Source organism: Lactuca virosa, chromosome 3 (assembly GCF_052849685.1).
Source record: "Lactuca virosa cultivar CGN04683 chromosome 3, Lactuca_virosa_CGN04683_v6, whole genome shotgun sequence".
Lineage (NCBI taxonomy): Eukaryota > Viridiplantae > Streptophyta > Magnoliopsida > Asterales > Asteraceae > Lactuca > Lactuca virosa.
Window position 1 is genome coordinate 107,521,563 of NC_136428.1, and position 24,609 is coordinate 107,546,171.

Here is a 24,609-nt window from a genome sequence, read left to right on the forward strand (position 1 = left end):
ATTACACCGAGTAGCTCACCGTGGGGAGCACCGATCCTTTTTGTCAAGAAAAAGGATGGTTCACACTGGATGTGCATTAACTACCGGGAGTTGAACAAGCTGACGGTCAAAAACCGTTATCCACTACCGAGGATCGACAATATATTCGATCAGTTGTAGGGGGAGTCTTGGTTTTCCAAGATTGACTTGAGATCTGGATATCATCAGATGAGAGTTTGCGAGGAGGATATCCAGAAAACGGCCTTTAGGACTCGTTATGGGCACTACGAGTTTGTGGTGATGCCTTTCGGACTCACCAACGCACCGACAACGTTCATGGACCTCATGAATTTGGTGTGCAGGCCCATGTTGGACAGGTCGGTGATCGTGTTCATCGACGACATTTTGGTATACTCAAGGTCCAGAGAGCAACACGAGGAGCATCTTCGGGAGATTCTTGGAGTGTTGAGGACGGAGAGGATTTATGCCAAATTCTCCAAGTGTGATTTCTGGTCACGAGAGGTCCAATTCTTAGGGCATCTCGTTAACCAGAAGGAGATTTTGGTCGACCCGACCAAGATTGAGGCAGTTATGCGATTGGAGGTTCCGAGGTCCCCATCCGAGATCAAGAGTTTTCTTGGCCTGGCAGGTTACTACCGGGGATTTATCATGGATTTCTACAAGATTGCCGTTCCTCTTACCAAATTGACCAGGAAGGGTGTTACTTTTTCTTGGGGGCCCGAACAATAGGCCTCATACGAGACTCTTCGCCAAAGATTGTGCGAAGCTCCAGTGTTAGCCCTTCCCGAGGGAGTGGAGGACTTTGTAGTTTACTGTGATGCATCTATATCGGGGATGGGTACCGTGTTGATGCAGATGGGACACGTGATTGCATATGCTTCGAGGCAGTTGAAGCATCACAAGACGAGGTATCCCACCCATGATTTAGAGTTGGGGGCGGTGGTGTTCGCCCTCAAGATTTGGCGCCACTATCTGTGTGGTGTTTGGTGCACCATATATACGGACCATATGAGCCTGAGGTACCTTATGGATCAGCCCAAACTGAATATGAGACAGGGGAGATGGTTGGATCTAGTGAAAGACTACGACTATGAGATTTTGTATCACCCTGGCAAGGCTAATGTGGTAGTCGACGCCCTGAGTCGCCGAGCAGTGAGTTCTCCGATTCGAGACGTGTGCATGAGGATGATGGTGATGACTCCATTCTTAGATACCATCTGAGAGGCCCAGGTGGTGACCATGAGACCAAAGAACCATAAGAGAGAGCGGTTGATTGGGCAAATTTCTGAGTTTGAGACCGATAGTCGTGGGCTTATTACCTATCATGGGCGGATCTGGGTGTCGTATACGGGGTGGAGCTCGGCGTATTTTGATGGAGGAGGCCCATAGGTCGAGATTCTCGATCCATCTAGGAGCCACCAAGATGTATTTGGACTTGATACTGGATTATTGGTGGCCCTGTATGAAGAGGGATGTGGCATGGGTAGTCGAGAGATGCTTGACCTGTCGTCAGGTCAAGGTGGAGCACCAGCGTCCCCATGGCCTGTTGCAGCCGTTAGAGGTTCCCCAGTGGAAGTGGGAACAGATTTCCATGGATTTTATCACAAAATTACCGAGAACCATGCGAGGTGTCGATGCGATATATGTGATTGTAGACCGGTTGAAGAAGAGTGCTCACTTCCTGGCTATCAGTGAGAGCTCTTCTGCAGAGAAGTTGGCCGAGATCTACGTACGAGAGGTGGTGGCACGGCATGGGGTGCCAACATCGATAGTGTCAGATTAGGATGTGCGTTTTACTTCCAGGTTCTGCAAGAAATTTCATGAGGAGTTGGGCACCCGGTTACATTTCAACACCGCTTACCACCCACAGACCGACGGGCAGAGCGAGCGGATGATTCAGACACTCGAGGACATGCTACGTGCATGTGTTATGGACTTTGGAGGAAGTTGGGACACTTACTTGCCCTTGGCTGAGTTTCCGTACAACAACAACCATCATTCCAGTATTGGTATGCCTCCCTTTGAGCTCTTATATGGGAGGAGGTGTCGGATTCCCATCTGTTGGGGAGAGGTAGGGCAGAGAGTGATGGGGAGCACTGAGATAGTGCTCAAGACGACAGAGCAAATTCAGCAGGTCAGATAAAGGTTACTGACGGCTCAGAGTTGTCAGAAGAGTTACGCCGACCGACGTCGTTCCGAGCTGGAGTTTCAAGTCGGAGATTTTATCCTCCTGAAGGTATCCCCATGGAAAGGGGTGATCCGACTCAGGAATCGAGGTAAGCTGGGCCCTAGATACATCGGTCCTTTTAGAGTGATCGCTCGAGTGGGTAAGGTAGCCTATCGGTTGGAGCTGCATGTGGAGTTGAGTTAGATTAATAACACCTTCCATGTGTCTCAGCCGAGGAAGTGTGTAGAGGATGAGACGACAGTGGTCCCCTTAGAGGACATTCAGGTTGATGAGCGCTTAAACTACATTGAGAAGTTGGTAGCGATCTTATATAGGAAGGTGAAGGTCTTGAGGAAAAAAGAGGTGCCTTTAGTTCAGGTTCAGTGACAACATCGGAAGGGATCCGAGTGGACTTGGGAGCCGGAGTCCGAGATGCGGGAGCAGTACCCAGAGTTGTTTCTAGAGGATGACTTTGAGGGCGAAGTCTGATTCTAGTGGGGGAAAATTGTAACATCCTGACTCCCAGGTATAATATTTAATTAAATTTGTATTCGTATTACAAAGCAACTCGACGAGTTGGATACCCCAACTCGCCGAGTAGAGGAGTAAATGTCCGCGTGATTTTTAGAGTCTACTCGACGAGTTGATGGAACCCAACTCGACGAGTAGGTTCTGAGTGAGAAAACCCTAATTTTCATGGTTTGTGTCCTATTTAAAGGACCTTAAGCCTCCATTTCCGCCTCCCTTATCACCCTACCACTCTGTGAGAAACCCTAATCGAGCTATAACTTTGTGTGAGAGAAACAGAGGCTAATCTTGCGTGTTCTAGTGCACTTTTGGAAGGAGGTTGGAGAGCATCAAGGCTTGGAATGAGGAGGGACATTTGGATCTAGTGATCTTCAGTGTTAGCTTCTGTTTGGAGGTAAAAAGCTACCACCTTGATCATTTCTTTTGTTAGATCTCTTTCTAGGGAGTTTTAGGGCTTTCTCCCATCCATCTTTTGGGTATTGAGTCATTTGAGCATGAAATGAAGTTGAGACATCAGATCTGGACAGAAGGAGGTCCCTTGAGCCCAAAGATCCAAGCTTTATCAAGCTAGAGACAAGCTTTTATCCATTAGACTCCATATAGAGCTTATTATGGAATTTTGAACCATAGATGCCTAGAGTTTGGGACATTATTTCTGCTTAGAATCGTTGAAATGGGAATTGGTCCAGAGGGACTCGACGAGTGCGTGAGCCAACTCGACGAGTCAGCAAGGGTTTCCCCGATAGTCTGAACGCTCTACAACTCGACGAGTTGGTGAGACAACTCGACGAGTTGAGTTGGAGTTTTCCCGATTTTCTGAGGAAAGGGGGAGCTCGACGAGTCACATAGGTGCACTTGTCGAGTTCGGTCAACATGGAGTGTTGACTCAAGTGTTGACTTCCGTTGACTTCTAGGGTTTGGTCAATTGTGGAATTTGGAGACCATGGAGGGTTAAAATGGTATTTTCACCCTTTTTGAGACCTACTGGAAGAGTTAGCTTGGTGGATTTTTACAAATTGTTGATTATAGATAATTATATTATGTAGGCGGAGTCTAGACTGTTCGTGGGGTGCTAGATCTACTTGCTTGCTTACGAGGTGAGTCTTCTCACTATACTTACCTGAGTGGTAATGCTGTGTGACCGGAGGGTCTTATTTGACTTATCGACCGGAGGGTCCTATGTGCTTATATTGAGTTATGTGATATTATGCATCTTGTCTTTGTGATATATGTTATATTATTCTGTGAATTATTGAGATAGGTCCGGAGGGTCCAAACCGAGTTGTGAGACCAAAGGGTCTTCACTGAGATGCAGGACTGGAGGGTCCTACCCGAGCTGTGAGACTAGAGGGTCTTCACTGAGACACATGATCGGAGGGTCCACACTGAGCCGTGAGACCGGAGGGTCCTCACAGAGACGCATGACCGGTGGTTCCATGCCGATCTATAGCCATGAGAGGCTTATTATTTGTGTTTGTTGTATTTTGGGGAACTCACTAAGCTTTGTGCTTATGGTGTTGTATGATATGTGTTTTAGGTACTTCTCATGATCGTGGGAAGGCGCCAGCTTGATTGTACACACTTGTTGCGGATTATGTTGTGGATTCTAGGATATTATCACTTGTTTTGTTGACTCGTGTTTTGACATTTGATACATTGTGGTTTTGAGAACATGTGACATTGAGTTTTTATGTGAAATAAAAATGAAATTTTTGTTTGAAAATTTACGGTGTTACAGAAAAAGATGCACTTTTGGGTCCCCTTGAGACATAAAGACTAGATTGTGTTTGTTGGGACCATTCTAATGGATAAAGTTGGAAACTTTATCCATTATGGAGTTATTATGAACCATAAAGATGTGATCTTGGCCCTTATATCCCTTCCATATAAGAATTATGATGTCTTATTGGGTTAAGAACTAAGGGTTTTGGACATTAAGCACCTTATAGCCATGTAAAGTCATAAAGTTGGAAACTTTATGACTTCGGACATCACTTTGGGCTTGGATCTGAGTTTTGGACGCAAAGACTTAATGAAATAAGCTCATAAAGGAGTTTTGGGACTAGGCTGCATACCCTAGGCGTACCTGGTGGTACGCTGCACGTACGCGGTCAGAGCCCCGTTTTTGGTCAACATCAGAGTATGATGGGCGTACTTTCTTGGTACGCAGAGCGTACTCCGCTGGGAAGAATTACGGACTTTTGGACCTTGACTGTCGAATTTGACTTTGACCAGGGTTGAATAAGTTTGACTTAAGGGTATTTTGGGTATTTTGAGCTATAGTTAAGCCTTGGTTTCTATCTGTTGAATAGGTGACCTGTAGAGCTGATATTCGGAGCAATGTATTGTTCAGCTATTCGTTAGACTACGAGGTGAGTTTTACCTCATTGTACCATGGGTCGAAGGCACCAATGCCAACCCACTAGTTTCGGTTATGTTTTAGTAGAGGGATGCCTTAGGGACTATATATAGTCATGTAGGATAGACTAAGGACTCTTGATCTAGGATTTCTTGCATGTTCCTTGTTTGGTTATGACTCTAGAGTAGGATCACCTGTCCGAGTGTCTATCTCACCTCTGAGTACATATTGTAATGCATTATTTGGATTGTTGGTATTTAGTATGTTGTTATGTTGTAGTGATCTGTTAGATCTGCTTGCATATTTGTTAGCTTTTATATGTTTATTTGTTTCATATGTCGACATATTACGTTGGGTTGAGGATGTACTGCTTTGTGTTGTAGCCAACAAACCCCTAGCACTCTCGATATGAGCTGAGGGCCTGATTGGCATGCCAGACTCATACTGAGGTCTTGGGGGTATTCCAGACTTATGTTGAGGACCTTGCAGGGGTATTCTAGACATAGGCTGAGAACCCAATATATGTTGTTATATGTTGTGTGTTTGGTACTTTGGGGGAACTCACTAAGCTTTGGCTTACAGTTTTAGTTTATAGTTTCAGGTACATCCGAGGATCGTGGGAGGGCAAAGGCATGATCGTACACAGCTCCACGTTTTATGTCACTGGGTCTTGGGGAAACTTTGATTTGAATAATGCTTTTGAAACAATGACTATTTTTGTAAACAATGTTGATTTTGAAAGTTTTAAATTTATTGTGATTTTTTGGATGTTACAAGTTTGTATCTGAGCCTTGGTTTGATAGAATTGGGTGAGCATTAGTGTCAATCCATACTCAAACTAGGGAACTGCAAAAGTTTTTAAACTGATTTTCAAACTTGTTTTCAAAAACAACCAAGGAATGATGCGATGTGTACGATCAGCCGGAGCAAGAAAGTATACTCCAAGTTACCCACACCGTTATTTGATATTATGTTTATGTTAGAACAACAAGCTAGTTGTAGGATATGGATCTTCAGGATTTGCATGATAGAATTGCATGATACATGATGCCTTATTTCTTATAGAGTTTTCTTGTTGATTGTTGTATGACTTTTTCGGGTGTGAACTAACTATGAATTGAGTACGTTAAGTCACATGCTTCATGGGTAAAATAACTTTAGGGTAAAGGATTTGGTCTTACTACCCAGCTCTTGTCTGAGTCCAACAGTTGTAGGGTTGAATCTTTTGATATAAGATTATTTAAGTTATGTTGCATGTGATTGTACTCATGCAGTAGTTAACTGGAACCAATGGGGGTCGTTTGACAGTTGATGGTAGGGTGAGGTGTGTTAGATTAGGTGTCTAAGCCCATAACTATAATTGGTATGTACTTGACCCGATAATAGCATGTTCCTTTTCGGTTGCCTTCACCGGAGCAATTTGATAGGATGTATTTTGGAGAAAGAGGTTATTTGTGATTTATAAATATATTATATGATAATATATTAATTGGGAAATCAAATTATTTAATTGGTATTGATCAAGAATTAATTTGGAATTAATTTAGTGATCAAAAGAGACTGATTCAATTTACAGGGACTGATTAGGTAAATCAGTAATACTTATAGTTTGGGCTAATGATCCATGTTGATTAGTGATGGACTAAATCTATGTGAGAGTCCATGAAGATTTAGTCCAAAGGGCCTATCATATGGATTATTGGAATACTTAAAGGCTTAAGTAAATTAGGGTTTTATGTAAGAAACCCTAAGGATTCCACAATATAAATTGAACCCGTAGCCTTCCCAAAATCGGCCAATCATTTCCAAGGTGAAACCCTAGCCGATTTTGGTGCTTCCTAACCTCTCTCTCATAAGCCTCCTTTTGCTTTTGGTGTTTGTGACTTATTAGAGGTATCACATTTGAGGTACTAAGCTTTTGAAAGTACAAGAACTACAAGCTACAACAAAGAGGTATTCATCTAGCTAGTTTTATGTTGTAAGTATCCAATTGTATGCTAGCTAGGGTTTATTCTTTGGATAAAATGAAATTGGATGTATAACTTGAGAAAACTTAGATCCAAAGCATTTAGGTTTGTATGTGCACCATAGGATTGTTATAGTGCTCAAAACACATCAGTGGTATCATAGCCTAGGGTGTTTTCTGTTATATTGATGAAATTGTATTGTTTTCAAAGCTGAAAAAATTTCAATTTTGGCCTCTGATTGCTGGACTCGACGAGTCCCATGAGGGAACTCGACGAGTCCATGCCATGAACTCGACGAGTTGGATCATCTGTTGGCAGATTTTTCGAGTATTTGGCCAGATTTGGATTAGGATCATTACCACAAACTGTTTTGACTGATAAAATTCGATTTTTATGATAAGGTAATGATTATCCTCATCCAATTGAATGATGATTGTCAAATTTTAAGATAATTACTTGATTTTGTGAAAAATTAATTATTTGTAGAATTTGATTTGAATCATCTTGCTATATGAAATTAGATTAGGTCAATTGTGTAATATAATTAATTATATGATTAATTTAATTGTTTTCAAATTGATCCAAGAGTTTTGAAAAGTTTCAAAATTTTCCCTCAACTTTTGGAATTTAAAAATTGATTAAAAGGTTTTAATTTTGAAATATTTAAATTCTAAACCCTAGAGTTTTAAAAGTGTAAAATTCAACCCTTATACTATTATAATATTAAAAGCTTAGTACTTATATATATACATATATATATATATATATATATATATATATATATATATATATATATATATATATATATATATATATATATATATATATATATATATATGTATAAGACAGTGAGTCTTACCATTAGTAGGCCCCATTCATGAAGCTGGTCTATAAGGGGGATATAAGGAAATTGCCTATAAAATGGCGATTGAATGGGTGTCCACTCTCACCCACCGCTCCCTTGACTACTGGAGGTTCGTTAGCCAAACGGGTAGGATAGGACATTAATTCTCATTAAAAAGTATAATGATAATTATAAAAGTAACTAAAAGTTTTTCATAAATTGCCAATCTTAGTTACTTTAGGAAGAATGTGAAAATGGTGCTATTCCATGAACTTGCACTTTGCACCTTGCCAAGTCGTTAGTGGAGCGTGTGTGGTTTACCGGCACACTCATTTGGACTGACAATCGTGGCAAAGGGTAGCTCGATGTTTTTCATAGATCAATGGAGCGTGTGTGGTTAACCAACAAATTGATTAGGTGATAAATGACATCGAGAGTACCAAGCACATTTGCATGGTTATTCACACCTTGTTTGTGATCCTCGGTATCCCAGTCACAAACTTAAAGGGAATAATCAAGATTAAACATGCCATTGAAAAGGTTCAATGACTCTCAAAGAATTAGGAATTTCATAAAACTTAAATTCTTTTAAATATTGGTTTTTTGGGTGATGAAATTGGTAAATCGTAATTTACCTCCCTTCACGTAATTTGAAATTAGATTACGGCATCCCTTTTCTAAGTTGTGAATAATTGTGTTTGGTTCCTAGCCTTAATATTTTCATTTGGGTGTTATATTAAGGAATTTCTATCTAATAAAACTTGTTCTTCTCTTTCAGATGTCTACCTCGAACAATGCTTCAAAATCAAACTCTTCTGGCTCTTTCTCCCTCATGAACTTATGTGGGAGGGTCATTTTCGATGGGTCAAATTTCAATGAATGGATTCGAAACATTCGCATGGCCATTCGATACGAGGAAAAGGAATATGTAATCGACAAAGAGCTAAAGGAGATTGATGAAGAAACTACTACTCCGGAGTAACTGCTGAGCATAGGGCTCATGAGAAGGACGCGACAAAGGTGTCGTGCATCATGCTAGCCACTATGACTTTTGAGCTTCAAAAGTCCTACGAGGACTTCTGGCCTTTTGAGATGCACCAAGACTTGATGGAAAGGTACCATCAGAGTGCTCGACAAGAAATGTATGAAATCATTGCCTCCATGATAACAAAAAAAAATGAAGGATGGAGAGTCCATTGCAGCCCACTTGCAAAAGATGCAAAGATATGTGGACCGCTTGCTAAAGTTGAATGTCAATTTGGACGAAGAGTTGGTTATCGACATTATCCTACACTATTTACCTTATTGTTATGATCAGTTCTGAATGACTTATCATATGAACAAAGAGGGAAGTCAGTCTAAGCAAGCTTCAAGGCCTTCTGAGAACTGTTGAAAGTAGTTTAAAAGGAAAGTCTGTTGTACCCACTCCTACTGCTGCTTCCCCAGTCCTGGCAATTGGACATAGTAAAGGGAAGAAAATGAAAGCTCCTTCAAAAAATCACAAGGGAAAGCCTCATGATGGATCCTCTTGTAGTGAGTCGAAAGGTGGTTCTGCTACTCCCTCATCCAATCCAAAGGAAGCAGAGTGCTTCCATTGTCATGAAAAAGGGCATTGGAAACGAACCTGCCCTAAATACTTGCAAGACATTAAGGATGGGAAGATAAAGCCCACCTTCGCAGGTATTTACACTATTCAATCTAATAACTCATCACATGCTAGTTCTTGGGTCCTTGATACAGGATGTGGTTTTTATATTTGTTCTGATTTGCAGGGTAAAAAAAGAAGTAGGGATGTGGAGCACGGGAAGATGAACTTGATCATGGGGAATAGGAAAGCGTCGCCTGTCACCAAGATTGGAGTTTATTCTTTATTGCTTAGTAATGGTTTAGGGATAGATTTGAACAATTGTTGCTACTCTTCTGATATGGTGAGAAACATTATTTCTTTTCATGGTTTGTCTAAACAAGGTTTTAGATTTTCATTTAACAATGAAATTGGTTCTATTAATGCTTTTTATAATGATAAAATTTATTTTGAAGCATTGCCTTGTAATGGTATATATGAAACTGTGATGGTTGTAGACAACTTAGGAAATAATGTATTGCATATTGTCACACCCCCAAACCAGAACGGCGGAAACGTTCGGGGGCGGAGGACTTCAGGTAAGTATCACAACACATGCAATATAGTAATCAAAGTACAAACAACCATTACATTAATAAGTATAAGTTTTACATAAGTGTTTAAACATTACACATTCAAACACCAAAGTAGGTACAGTAGAAGACAATAGTCGTGGTACGGTACTAGGTAGTCTTCTCAAAAGCTTCAGGAGTGTACCTGTCTACTGGATTCCTGAGAATACAAGTTAGTTTGAAAGAGTAGATCAGCATTTAAGCTGGTGAGTTCATAAGTATTTTAGTTCTATAAAGTATACTCTAAGTTCTTGGATAAGTTCGCTGGTCCCTCCAGAAAATCCTATATTTCCTGAGGTGATAAATTGATAACCTCAATAGTTTCCCTCTGTAGTTACTTAGTTTATAATAATTATATATAACCTAATATCGAATGGACAGTTAAATGGGTGTATTGGGCCTAAGCCTACAACCAAACAAGGAACAGGAAGTAAGGCGGAAGTCACACATTTCACTGTCAATCGGATATTACTTATGTATAACTCTGATGTAAAAACTAAGGAATTATAGAATTAACCACTAAAGGTCCTTTATGTTATACTAGTTTACAGAGAGTGAATGACTAAGTTCCAATTGTTAAAGTAGTTTAATTCCATAAACCGTTTCATTTGTAAAAGTGGTTTAATCCCATAATCCGTTTCATTTGTAAGAGTGGTTTAATCCCATAAACCGTTTCATTTGTAAAAGTAGTTTAATCCCATAAACCGTTTCATTTGTAAAAGTATTCTTAGTTATATCCGTTCTACAGTAAAACATTAGTATTAATCCTAGAAAATATTATATTATCCAGAATACTTCTTTGTGGTTTTAAATGTTCCAAAACCAGAAGTACAAGTATATTTGCCATACTTGATTTCATGATACGTAGTTTTTACTGTAAGTAAAAACTAACAGAAGGTATATTTGGTCAGGATGTAATTATCTTTTCTTACTGTTTTAAGAGAAGTATATTACTAAGTAATTTACTCGTTGTTTTATCCATGTGAGTTCTATTACGCATACTAATATGACTGATGTGCCTGATGCGACGTTCTTCAGGCGTCGGAAACGATATGATATTTGACACCCTAGGCCTGCCGGCCAAACTGTAGCGAACAGTGAAGGTGCGGGATTGTCAGTCCCATATAGATCTACACACAAATTGATGCCCTCCCTACAGGAGATTCTGGTTAATAAGTCAGGACTTAAGGTCGTACTTAGATAAGTACACCATGAAGATTCTCACAAGTTTATTGTTTCAACGAGATTTACGATGTATTATTACCCCGAGATTTCTAACCCTGGTACTCTGTATTGTACCCTTGTTAATGCAAACCCGGTATGATGTATTATTATCCCGTGATTGCTAACCCTGGTACTCTGTATTGTACCCTTGTTAATGCAAACCTGGTATGATGTATTATTATCCTGTGATTGCTAACCCTGGTACTCTGTATTGTACCCTTGTTAATGAAAACCCGGTATGATGTATTATTACTTCTTTAATATATTATCCATATATTAAAAGTATTATACATATCCTGGTATAGGTAAATGAATTGTTGGTACTTTCCTTGGAATGTGAATCATACTTGTATATTTTGTTTTGATTCATAAATTATACCTATTATAATTTATATGTTCTATCTGATTAGCATGATTTCTCATGGATGAACACCTTTGCTCAGCATGATCCAAAGGTAATGATACCGAATGAAGTAACCTTTTATACTCATATATGTATAATATATATATAATTAAGAAGGAAACGACCTTCGGACAAATAACACCACCTTAATTCCACATCCAAACAAGGAAAATGAAATAAGATAATTCATTAGTCCTAAGCCCTTCAAATCTTATTTATATATTTATACATATATAAACATGACTTTGGCAATTATAATTTGAAATAGTTTATAAAACCCTTTTCAAAGAATTTAACGGAGTTTACATGACTTTAAAGATTTAACATGGCTTTAAGTCATTTTGGAAATATTTGGAAATCATTAAAAGCATAAGGAAATCCTTTGTGTGATTATTATCACATACAATTATTAACACAATTTAAATTGTGTTCAACTTGTATTCCCCCCCTAAAAAGCATTTAAAAACCATTAAAAAGGTAGATTATAGGGGTATGAACTCACTTGATAATTTGTGATTTGGGCAGCGTTTCGTTTCTATAGATGATCTTTCTCGAAGAAACTGCGAGTTTTTGAGTAAAAACCGGGCTTTATGCGGGCAGCACTTCGACTGGAGAGAGGTTATCTTCTTGAGAATTCCGGGGCTTGCTTCGGGTCTTAGATACGATACCGGGGCCTTGGGGGTCGTAAGAAAGTTTAGGGGGTGAAAAGGTGAAAAAGGGTGAAAAACCTCTCAAATCCGAGAAGTCTCGCACCCTTTATATAGGGGTGCAAGGGTTCGGCCGAGGGGATGAGTCATCGGATAGGTGGCGAGGGCTCGGACAGGTGGCTCGGAGGTGTTGGCTTCGGACTGGACCGAACTTCGGTCAAATGGGAAGGTGCCACGAGGGTCCGAGGGGTGTCCGAGGGGTGTCTCCTGCGAGGGTGTCAGCTGCCTATTGGACCTCAGCTGCGGTCCAATCAGAATGCGACATGGTGAACTGCGGTCCAATCAGAAGGTGACAGGTGTAGGCCTCGCATGCGAGGTGACGTGGCCGAAGAGGGTCCATGCGAAATTTCCCGGTTTTCTAGATTTTTCGATTTTCGTGCCAAAAACTTGCGAAATTCATAACTTTCGCATACGAGCTCCATTTTCGGCGTTCTTTATATGCACGCGTAGGTAAAGTTATACTCTACGACTTTCGTTTAGACTTCGTCGGCTTTTGAATTTATTTTTAATATTATTATTTTTAACAGACCGGGACAGGAAATCCGTTAAAAATTTATAACTTCTTCATCCGACGTCCGTTTTCGTCTGTCTTTTTACCGTTGTACAAATTTTGAAGAGACCTTCGATTCTCGTTTAAGTTGTGTCGGCTAAATATCGATCAATTTATATTTCAAATTTTTAGTTGTCTACTACTAAACCGAAACTTAGAAAAATCATAACTTCCTCATACGAAGTCAGATTTTTACGTTCTTTTTATGAACGTTCTCGGTTTAACATATTCTACAACTTTCATTTAGATTGTTAAGGCTAAAAAGCCTTTTTATCAAAAATTCACTTTTTACACTGAACAGTGTTTTGCCGGTTTTGTCGCGGATCTTCGATTGGTCATAACTTCTTCGTTATAACTCGGATTTCAGTGTTCTTTATATTTTTGGAAACCTTGTTACAATTTCTACCACTTTGTTCATCCCAATTACGATTATTGATCAATTTGTTTTTTACCTAAATTTGACTGGTGTGACATTATCCCCCCGTTAGAGGGAATTTCGTCTCGAAATTAAGTCTAAAGTGATACTCATGGACTAGATCTAATCTTCCCTTTCCCAAGTGAATTCAGGTCCCTGGTTTGTAATCCAACGAACCTTCACTAACGGGGTAAGATTTTGCTAGGTTCTTTTGATTTCCCTATCCATGGTTTCTATTGGTTCTTCAACAAAGTGTAGACTTTTATTTAACTTGATTTCATCGAGTGAAATTACAAGTGTTTCATCGGATAGACACCTCTTTAGATTAGATATGTGAAAGGTGGGATGAATGTTATTAAGTTTTTGTGGTAGTTTTAACTTTATAAGCTACAAGACCGATTATGGTAAGAATCTCAAATGGTCCTATGTACCTTGGATTTTAGTATTCCACGCTTTCTCAAGCATATCTTGTCCTTCCGGGGTGAGACCTTCATATGACAAGGTCATCAACCTGGAATTCCAAGGGTTTTCTTTTATCGAAGCCGTAGCTTCTCTGATTAACTCTGGAAGCTTTATGTCGCTTCCTGATTCGTATTTTCTTTTTGGTAGTTTCTCGAATGAATTTCGGACCAACGAAGGTGCTGTGTGGAAATTTGACCTCTAGCTAGTTGGTGTTACCTAATTTAGTCCAGTGCAGATAGGATCTGCACTTGCGACCACAGAAGGTTTCGAATGGAGCAACTTTAAATGCTAGCATGGTAAAGGACTCAACTAATTGGTAAATGGGTATCCCATGCTTTACCAAGGTCGATCACATACATTCTTATCCGTTCTACCCAAGGTTTCACCTGCCACATTTTCAGGTTTCAAGGCTTCCTGTTGAACCTCCTTACTTTGTGTGGACAGATTTGAATGGGTTATCATAGTCAATGATTGGCTCTACGACCTGAGTACTCTTTCCGACTTAGAGTGTCGGCTACTATATTGGCTGTGTCGGGATGATAACGAATTTCGAATTCGTAGTCATTTAGTAGCTCAACCCACTGTCGTGGTCTCACGTTGAATTCCTCCTGGTAGAATATATGATGAAGGCTTTTGCTCTGAAGTTCATGATAAGACTCATACTTGGCTCGTCCACCATCACCTCGTGTATACAAGTCCTATATAATTTAGATTTCACAAAACGTTCGGGTGGGTGACTCTGCCCCAGGTCCACAACCAAACAAGAAACAGGAAATAGGGCGGAATTACACATCCTAAATCTTGTTAAGTCTAAATTATATACCACTCCTGTGTATACGCTTAGCAGCGATAGATTAACCTAATGAGTTCTTAGTCTCTATTCTTGAACTTGACCTGCGGTACAATGATTTTCCTATGAGATCTATTGGGTACTTCGGTGGTTACTAACTTCTAAGACTACTTCGGTGCTTTTCGTTTGAAGTTTCCTGTCTACTGAGTAGGCTAGAAGGGTGTATTACCCTTCGTATGGGTACTTCTGAAGTTTTGAAATGAGAGACAACCTAAGGGTTTGCGTTATGGATTGGAAGAATTTCATCTTACGGCTGATTGAGGAAAAAATTCTCTTACACAGCATAAGAATTTTCACATGGTAAGGGCCAGGTCAAACCATGTCGAATGAGGATGTCAGAATTTTCTCAACGAAATAGATATTAAGTCGTTCTGGGAAAAATGATTACTTAGGATAATGAACTATCCTATGTACCTAAGTTTTCAGCGCTTCCGATTTTATTTTGTTATTACTGTTACGAATTCCCTTTTTGATTCGAAATTGGCGGGTACTACCAATACAAGGATTCTGATAATTTGAAATTATGAACTTTCATGAAATGATCCTTACTAGGTCTCTATATAATTGCTTGGTGTATACAAGTCATGTATAATTAAGATTGGTAAGACCTTTGACTGAGCAACCCTGCCCTAAATCCACAACCAAACAAGGAACAGGAAATGAGGCGGGATTACTCACTCTAAGTCTACAAATCTTAATTATAAATGACCCTTATGTATACACTAAGTCATCATAGCTTACCTGTTAGGGTTTCAAATTTTATATGAATGATGTGATTTAATTTGATCGGGAGAGTAATCATAATTATAGATAATTATTGGGGTTTGGAAGCGTACCAAAATATAGCAGGGTTCTTTGATGCCTTCCCATGTATTGGGATCAAACTTCTCCTGCTCCCCCATCGTTTTTCTCTGTTGGACAGTCCCTCTTGTAATGTCCTATTTCACCACAAAGGTGACATATGGGAATGGTTCCAACATTGGTAGTTGAAGTGATGAACTCAACCGGAGTTCTACAGATGCGGGCGGTATCCCCTTTCAGGTTGCATCTATTGCAATGAAGCTCTCGGCAGACTCCATGATGATGGTAGTTGCACTTGCTGCAGTGTGGGAGGTTTCCTAAGTACGGTGTGGTCGGTACTGGAATAACAGGGCTGATGGGGGTATTGACTGCCCTAGTTCGTTGGCCTCTGTTAGGTTCTTGAGTTGAACAACTCCCTTTCTTGTTCTCGAACTTTCGTTTTAGGATATTAGGCTTAAAGTTCGAAGTGTCCTTACAAATAGGTACTCGTTGCTGTACTTGGTCATCACCATGATCGGGATTGCCGATAGCATTACTACTAACATTTGTGTTGTTAGCATTAAGGTGTGCCATGACAGCTGCTACAGCTGCTGTGACTGCAGCTTGAAACGTAGCCGCATCTATTTGAAGGATTGGTGTTTTGCTGGTGGGTTGGTTACATTTCTTCGGAGGCATGATTCTGTTTCATGATAAGAAAATGAGCTCGTGAGCGACTATAGTTGTCTCTAGATGTATTCTAAACATTTGCATCTATGTATAATTCTTTCGTTTTGTTATATTGTTCTCAATGATTCGACCTGCATCCCTATGATGCAGTCCTGGTAAGGAACATAAATTAGTTTCTAGAATGGTTATGAACCGAGTATCATCCGAACTAAGTTACCTTCGATTGGTGGATATTGTTTTCCAACTTTCGAAATGATTTGAAAACAATTCATAATAAAGTCTACATAAAATAGACTTATGAATTTGAGAAGTAATCACTATCAATTGAGATTTCGTGATCTGATTTATTGTTATTAGTCGTGACAGGAAAAGAGGATAAGCTCAAAACCTAATGTGAGTAATGTAATCACTAACTCACTAGGTTGTATCATTTATTAGTTATTACTTAAATGAAAAGGCGCTCAAACACTTCTCATGAATCATACGTGGTTTTCTTTTGTTCTCTGCTCTATTCTGGGTGGTAATGATTTGTTCTCTCCTGGTATCTATAGGATGTCCTTTTCCTCCGTAGGTATATTGAATTCCTGAGCTGTCTTACTTCCGATTCTGACACTGATCCCCATTACTTCGTAATGAAGATTTTGAATCTCAGAAGTTCATGCGAATCTCTCATTGGTGTCCTTAATAGGGTAAGGCCACTAAATGATTTCTATAGTTTATTTACTTATCATCTGTTTCTTTCTCGGAATTCTCCTAATGAAATTCTGTTGGATCCTCCTTGACTCTTCTATTGATTGTTGGAGTAATTACATCTATCTAAGGGGTTTACACGAGAATGGGAATGTCTAAAGAATCTATGAGAAAATTTAAATTTTTACGAAGTTGATCCTTTCTGGTCCTTCTATAATCACATGGTGTATACCGATTATATATAATCCAGATCAAATAGACCTTCGAATAAGTAATCCTACTCTAAAACCACATCCAAACAAGGAAAAGGAAGTAGAGTGAAAATCACATATTCTAAGTCTATGAAATCTCAACTATATATAACCTTAACGTATCCACTTAGTAATTATAGATCTATCAGAAAAGATCTTTTTAACATTTCCCCAAAGATATTTATGGTATCTAAAATACTTCCATGGTATTTTAGTTATGAGTTTAGACTTCTAAATATAAGAAGTTGATAAGTTTTCAGTTTTCTTGTTATAGCATCCTAAAATACTCCTATAGTATTTTAACCCTTATGTTTGGTTCTAGAATTCTTCTGGTACCTGGGTAAGTTTTAGACTTGTTGCAACACTACAATCACTCCCAAACACATGTTGGTCATATCTCAAATGAATATAGTTGATCAGGCTATATTGATCACAGATATGATTACGTCACTGTCTAGGTTTAACTGTAATGTCCAACATCTAAATACTTTTGTTTTGTTCTTCTTGTGATACTCATTCTAGTATATATATTATGCATGTACTTATACTTTTATAAAATATTGTTATATTTTTAAAGTATAACTCTTAGTCAGAGTGTTTTTATCCCAATGGGTTTATAGTTGTATATCTTTTATGACTAATATACTGAGTTCACTATAAACACTGCTCTGATACCAATCTGTCACACCCCCAAACCAGAACGGCAGAAACGTTCGGGGGCAGATGACTTCAGGTAAGTATCACAAAACATGCAATACAGTAATCAAAGTACAAACAACGATTGCATTAATAAGTATAAGTTTTACATAAGTGTTTAAACATTACATATTCAAACACCAAAGTAGGTACAGTAGAAGACAAGAGTCGCGGTACGGTACTAGGTAGTCTTCTCAAAAGCTTCAGGAGTGTACCTGTCTACTGGATTCCTGAGAATACAAGTTATTTTGAAAGAGTAGATCAGCATTTAAGCTGGTGAGTTCATAAGTATTTTAGTTCTATAAAGTATACTCTAAGTTCTTGGATAAGTTCGCTGGTTCCTCCAGAAAATCCTATATTTCCTGAGGTGATAAACTGATAACCTCAATAGTTTCCCTCTGTAGTTACTTAGTTTATACTAATTATATATAACCTGATATCGAATGGACAGTTAAATGGGTGTATCTGCCCTAAGCCCACAACCAAACAAGGAACAGGAAGTAAGGCGGAAGTCACACATTTCACTGTTAATCGGATATTACTTATGTATAACTCTGATGTAAAAACTAAGGAATTATAGAATTAACCACTAAAGGTCCTTTATGTTATACTAGTTTACAGAGAGTGAATGACTAAGTTCCAATTGTTAAAGTAGTTTAATTCCATAAACCGTTTCATTTGTAAAAGTGGTTTAATCCCATAAACCGTTTCATTTGTAAGAGTGGTTTAATCCCATAAACCGTTTCATTTGTAAAAGTAGTTTAATCCCATAAACCGTTTCATTTGTAAAAGTATTCTTAGTTATATCCGTTCTACAGTAAAACATTAGTATTAATCCTGGAAAATATTATATTATCCATAATACTGCTTTGTGGTTTTAAATGTTCCAAAACAAGAAGTACAAGTATATTTGCCATACTTGATTTCATGATACGTAGTTTTTACTGTAAGTAAAAACTAACAGAAGGTATATTTGGTCAGGATGTAATTGTCTTTTCTTACTGTTTTAAGAGAAGTATATTACTAAGTAATTTACTCGTTGTTTTATCCATGTGAGTTCTATTAATCATACTAATATGACTGATGTTCCTGATGCGACGTTCTTCAGGCATCGGAAACGATATGATATTTGACACCCTAGGCCTGCCGGCCAAACTGTAGCGAGCAGTGAAGGTGCGGGATTGTCAGTCCCATATAGATCTATACACAAATTGATGCCCTCCCTACAGGAGATTCTGGTTAATAAGTCAGGACTTAAGGTCGTACTTAGATAAGTACACCATGAAGAGTCTCACAAATTTATTGTTTCAACGAGATTTACGATGTATTATTACCCCGATATTTCTAACCCGGGTACTCTGTATTGTACCCTTGTTAATGCAAACCCGATATGATGTATTATTATCCCGTGATTGCAAACCCTGGTACTCTGTATTGTACCCTTGTTAATGAAAACCCGATATGATGTATTATTATCCTGTGATTGCTAACCCTGGTACTCTGTATTGTACCCTTGTTAATGCAAACCCGGTATGATGTATTATTACTTCTTTAATATATTATCCTTATACTAAAAGTATTATACATATCCTGGTATAGGTAAATGAATTGTTGGTACTTTCCTTGGAATGTGAATCATACTTGTATATTTAGTTTTGAATCATAAATTATATCTATTATAATTTATATGTTCTATCTGATTAGTATGATTTCTCATGGATGAACACCTTTGCTCAGCATGATACAAAGGTAATGATACCGAATGAAGTAACCTTTTATATTCATATATGTATAATATATATATATATATATATATATATATATATATATATATATAATTAAGAAGGAAACGACCTTTGGACAAATAACACCACCTTAATTCCACATCCAAACAAGGAAAATGAAATAAGATAATTCATTAGTCCTAAGCCCTTCAAATCTTATTTATATATTTATACATATATAAACTTGACTTTGGCAATTATAATTTGAAATAGTTTATAAAACCTTTTTCAAAGAATTTAACGGAGTTTACATGACTTTAAAGATTTAACATGGCTTTAAGTCATTTTGGAAATATTTGGAAATCATTAAAAGCATAAGGAAATCCTGGAGAGAGGTTATCTTCTTGAGAATTCTGGGGCTTGCTTCGGGTCTTAGATATGATACCGGGGCCTTGGGGGGTCGTAAGAAAGTTTACGGGGTGAAAAGGTGAAAAAGGGTGAAAAATGGGGTGAAAACCTCTCAAATCCGAGAAGTCTCGCACCCTTTATATAGGGGTGCGAGGGTTCGACCGAGGGGATGAGTCATCGGATAGGTGGCGAGGGCTCGGACAGGTGGCTCGGAGGTGTTGGTTTCGGACTGGACCGAACTTCGGTCAAATGGGAAGGTGCCACGAGGGTCCGAGGGGTGTCTCCTCCGAGGGTGTCGGCTGCCTATTGGACCTTTACTGCGGTCCAATCGAAATGCGACACAGTGAACTGCGGTCCAATCAGAAGGTGATAGGTGGAGGCCTCGCATGCGAGGTGACGTGGCCGAAGAGGGTCCATGCGAAATTTCCCGGTTTTCTAGATTTTTCGATTTTCGTGCCAAAAATTTACGAAATTCATAACTTTCGCATACGAGCTTTTTTTTGGCGTTCTTTATATGCACGCGTAGGTAAAATTATACTCTACGACTTTTGTTTAGACTTCATCGGCTAATTTTGAATTTATTTTTAATAGTATTATTTTTAACAGACCGGGACAGGAAATCCGTTAAAAATTCATAACTTTCTCATCCGACGTCCGTTTTCGTCTGTCTTTTTACCGTTGTACTACTTTTGACGAGACCTTCGATTCTCGTTTAAGTTGTGTCGGCTAAATATCGATCGATTTATATTTCGAATTTTTTGCTGTCTACTGCTAAACCGAAACTTAGAAAAATCATAACTTCCTCATACGAAGTCGGATTTTTACGTTCTTTTTATGAACGTTCTCGGTTTAACATATTCTACAACTTTCATTTAGATTGTTAAGGCTAAAAAGCCTTTTTATCGAAAATTCACTTTTTACACTGAACAGTGTTTTGCCGGTTTTGTCGCGGATCTTCGATTGGTCATAACTTCTTCGTTATAACTCGGATTTCAGTGTTCTTTATATTTTTGGAAACCTTGTTACAATTTCTACCACTTTGTTAATCCCAATTACGATTATTGATCAATTTATTTTTGACCTAAATTTGACTGGTGTCACACATATTGATTCGTCCAATGGTTTGGACAAAGCATGCATGTGGCATTGTCATCTTGGACATGTTAACAAGAAGCACATAGCCCAAGTCACCTTTCACTAGTACTTGTGAAATAGGTGAGGGTTTGTTGGATCTCATACACATCGATGTGTGTGGGCCCTTCAGATCCGCCACAAGGGATGCTAACCGCTTCTATGTAACCTTTACCGATGATTACAACAGATATGGATATATCTACTTAATCAAGCACAAGTCGGAAACCTTTGAAAACTTCAAAGAGTTTAAGCAAGAAGTGGAGAATCAATTGGGAAGGAAGATAAAGATGCTCCAATCCGATCGAGGTGGTGTGTATCTTAGTATTGAGTTCCACGACTATCTTAAGGAATGTGGAATTGTTTCACAATTGACGCCACCTAGGACACCGCAGCTAAATGGTGTGGCTGAGAGGCGCAATCGAACCTTGTTGGACATGGTTCGTTCCATGATGAGTCGAGCTTCGTTACCTATCTCATTCTGGCGGTATGCCTTAGAGACTGCCGCCCATATCCTTAATCTAGTCCCAACTAAGAAGGTTGCCAAAACACCTCACAAAATGTGGACATGGAAGGTTCCCTCGTTAGCGCATATCAAGGTTTGGGGTTGCGAGGCTTTCATAAGACAAGAGACTGACGACAAGCTCAAACCTCATAGTGAGCGTTGTATTTTCATCGGCTACCCACAGAAATCCTTCGGATATTTATTCTATAGACCTAGTGAGAACGTGGTCTTCGTAGCGCGAAGGGATGTCTTTAGTGAAAGAGAAGGCATATGGCAAGAGGATAGTGGGAGGCAAATTGACCTTGAAGAGCTTCAGGAGTTAAGCGATGAAGGAACCTCCAGCACTAGTGCTCAACCTGAGGATGAGACTCCTGTTGACCCAATTGACCAGTCCTTACCTCTGAGACCTTCCATTAGAGTTAGTGTTCCACCTGTGTTATATGGTTTTCATATAACAAGTGAAGGTGATACGTTTATCATTGATAGCACACTGATAAATTTGGATCAACCCAACAGCTACAAGGAAGCCATGGCAGGCCCAAGAGTCCGCAAAGTGGAAAGAGGCGATGGACAGCAAAATTCAGTCTATGTATGACAATCAAGTTTGGAACTTGGTTGACAATGTACCAGGTCATAAGACGGTCGGGTGCAAGTGGATCTTCAAGAAGAAGAGAGACATGGATGAGAAACTACATACATATAAGGCACGATTGGCTGCGAAGGGATTTACTCAAACTCCTAGAGTTGACTATGACGATACCTTCTCACCAGTAGCGAAGATCAAATCTATAAGGGTTATGCTTGCCGTAGTTGCGTTTCATGATTATGAAATATGGCAGATGGATGTCAAAACCGCTTTCCTTAATGGGAATTTGGCTGAGGATGTTTACATGTGTCAGCCAGAGGGTGTTGTAGATGCGAAGTACCCTAATAGAGTGTGTAAGCTTGAGAAATCCATTTATGGATTAAAGCAAGCGTCTCGCAGATGGAATATTTGTTTCGATGAGAAAGTCAAAGAGTTTGTTTTTTCGAGAAGCGAGGATTAGTCCTGCGTATATGTCAAGGCTAGTGGGAGTATAGTTAGCTTTCTCGTATTGTATGTGGATGACATACTACTCATAGGAAACGACGTTCCAGCCTTGTAGGAAGTTAAGTCCTGGCTTGGGAAGTGTTTCGCTATGAAGGACCTCGGGCAAGCTGCTTACATTCTAGGGATAAGGATATTGAGAAATAGGATTAAAAGACTAATAGGACTTAGTCAAAGTACCTACTTGGACAAAGTGTTGAAACGTTTCAACATGGAGAATTCCAAGAAAAGAGAATTGCTTATCCAGAGCAATACCAAACTGAGTAAGACTCAACGTCCGAGTACCGATGCCGAAATAGCAGAAATGAGTCATGTACCATATGCTTCTGCCGTAGGTTCGATCATGTATGCTATGACATGTACTCACCCTGATGTGGCTTTTTCCTTGAGCATGGTTAGTTGATATCAAAGGAATCCTGGAAGAACTCACTGGATAGCAGTAAAGAACATTCTTAAGTACTTGCGGAGGACTAAGGATTGGGTCCTTACCCTCGGTGGGAGTGATGACTTGAGAGTGACAGGGTATAGTGACGCCAACTTTCAGACCGACAGAGATAATTTTCGCTCTCAGTCGGGCTGGATATTTACCCTAAATGGAGGAGTAATAACATGGAAAAGTTCACAACAGGAGACTGTAGCTGATTCAACATGCGAATAAGAGTACATAGCAGCAAGTGAAGCGTCGCAGGAGGAAATATGGCCAAAGAACTTCATTGGAGACCTTGGAGTTGTACCAGCTGTAAAGGAGCCTATAGAGATTTTCTGTGACATCGAGGTTGCAGTCGCCTTAACCAAGGAACCGAGGGATCATGGCAGATCCAGGCACATCGACAGAAAATTATCACTTCATAAGATATCGAATAGAAGAGGGAATCCTCGTAGTGAAGTGGATATCGTCAGAGGATAACCCATCAGATCCCCTTACAAAGGGACCGAGTAGGGTTAAGCATTTGCAGCATGCTAAGAGCATTGGCCTAAGGGACGATATTAGTTTTAGTGATTAGATAGGCAGTTAGAAATTTGTATAAATAAATGTAATTAACATTTGATGATTAAATAATAACGGTTTTATTTATAAGTAAAGTTTACTGTCTTTTTTCAATTGTTTATTTTATGTTTCACTTTTTGCATGTTTTGACTTCCAGAATAATATGATTATTTGAACTATCCACAGTCAATCATACTTTGGAAGTAGGTTATGAAGTTAGACTGTCATGAATTGGCTTGTAGATTGTCAAAAATGTTTAGATATAGCAAAAGTTTGATATAACGTTCATGAGTGCTCCTGAAATACGATTTGAGTATTGGAGTAAACCCACGCTCACATGAATCACTTCATGGAATTCATCACGGGTTGTTGTGAGACGATAATATCGTACATTCTTCAAACGAAGATATATGAGTTGTTGATTACGAGTTGGTTGTGCATTGATAGTACGAAAACGCATCAGTAACTTGATGTTATAAAACGTGTTGTTGTGTATAATTTAACAAGTAATTAGTACAAGCATATAAGTCGAAGTTTATCTGTTCCTTTTATCCTAAGAGGATTAAAAGCGATATCATGGGCCCCTTGATGATTTTGTTTTGACTTATGTGTCGGGCCCAGTCAGGACTAAATTGATGTGTTCAATTAAGTTCTATGTCAAACGAATCAGAAATCGGGAAACAAACTGTTGGACAATGAGTTTGACTTTATTCCATGTCTTTGTCCACACGATATATTAAAGAACTGTTGGACAATCGAGAAAGAGGTTATTTGTGATTTATTAATATATTATATGAATAATATATTAATTGAGAAATCATATTATTTAATTTGTATTGATGAAGAATTAATTTGGAATTAATTTAGTGATCAAAAGAGACAAATTAAATTTATAGGGACTGATTAGGAAAATCATTAATACTTATAGTTTGGGCTAAAGATCCATGGATTAGGGATTGACTAAATCTATGTGAGAGTCCATGAAGATTT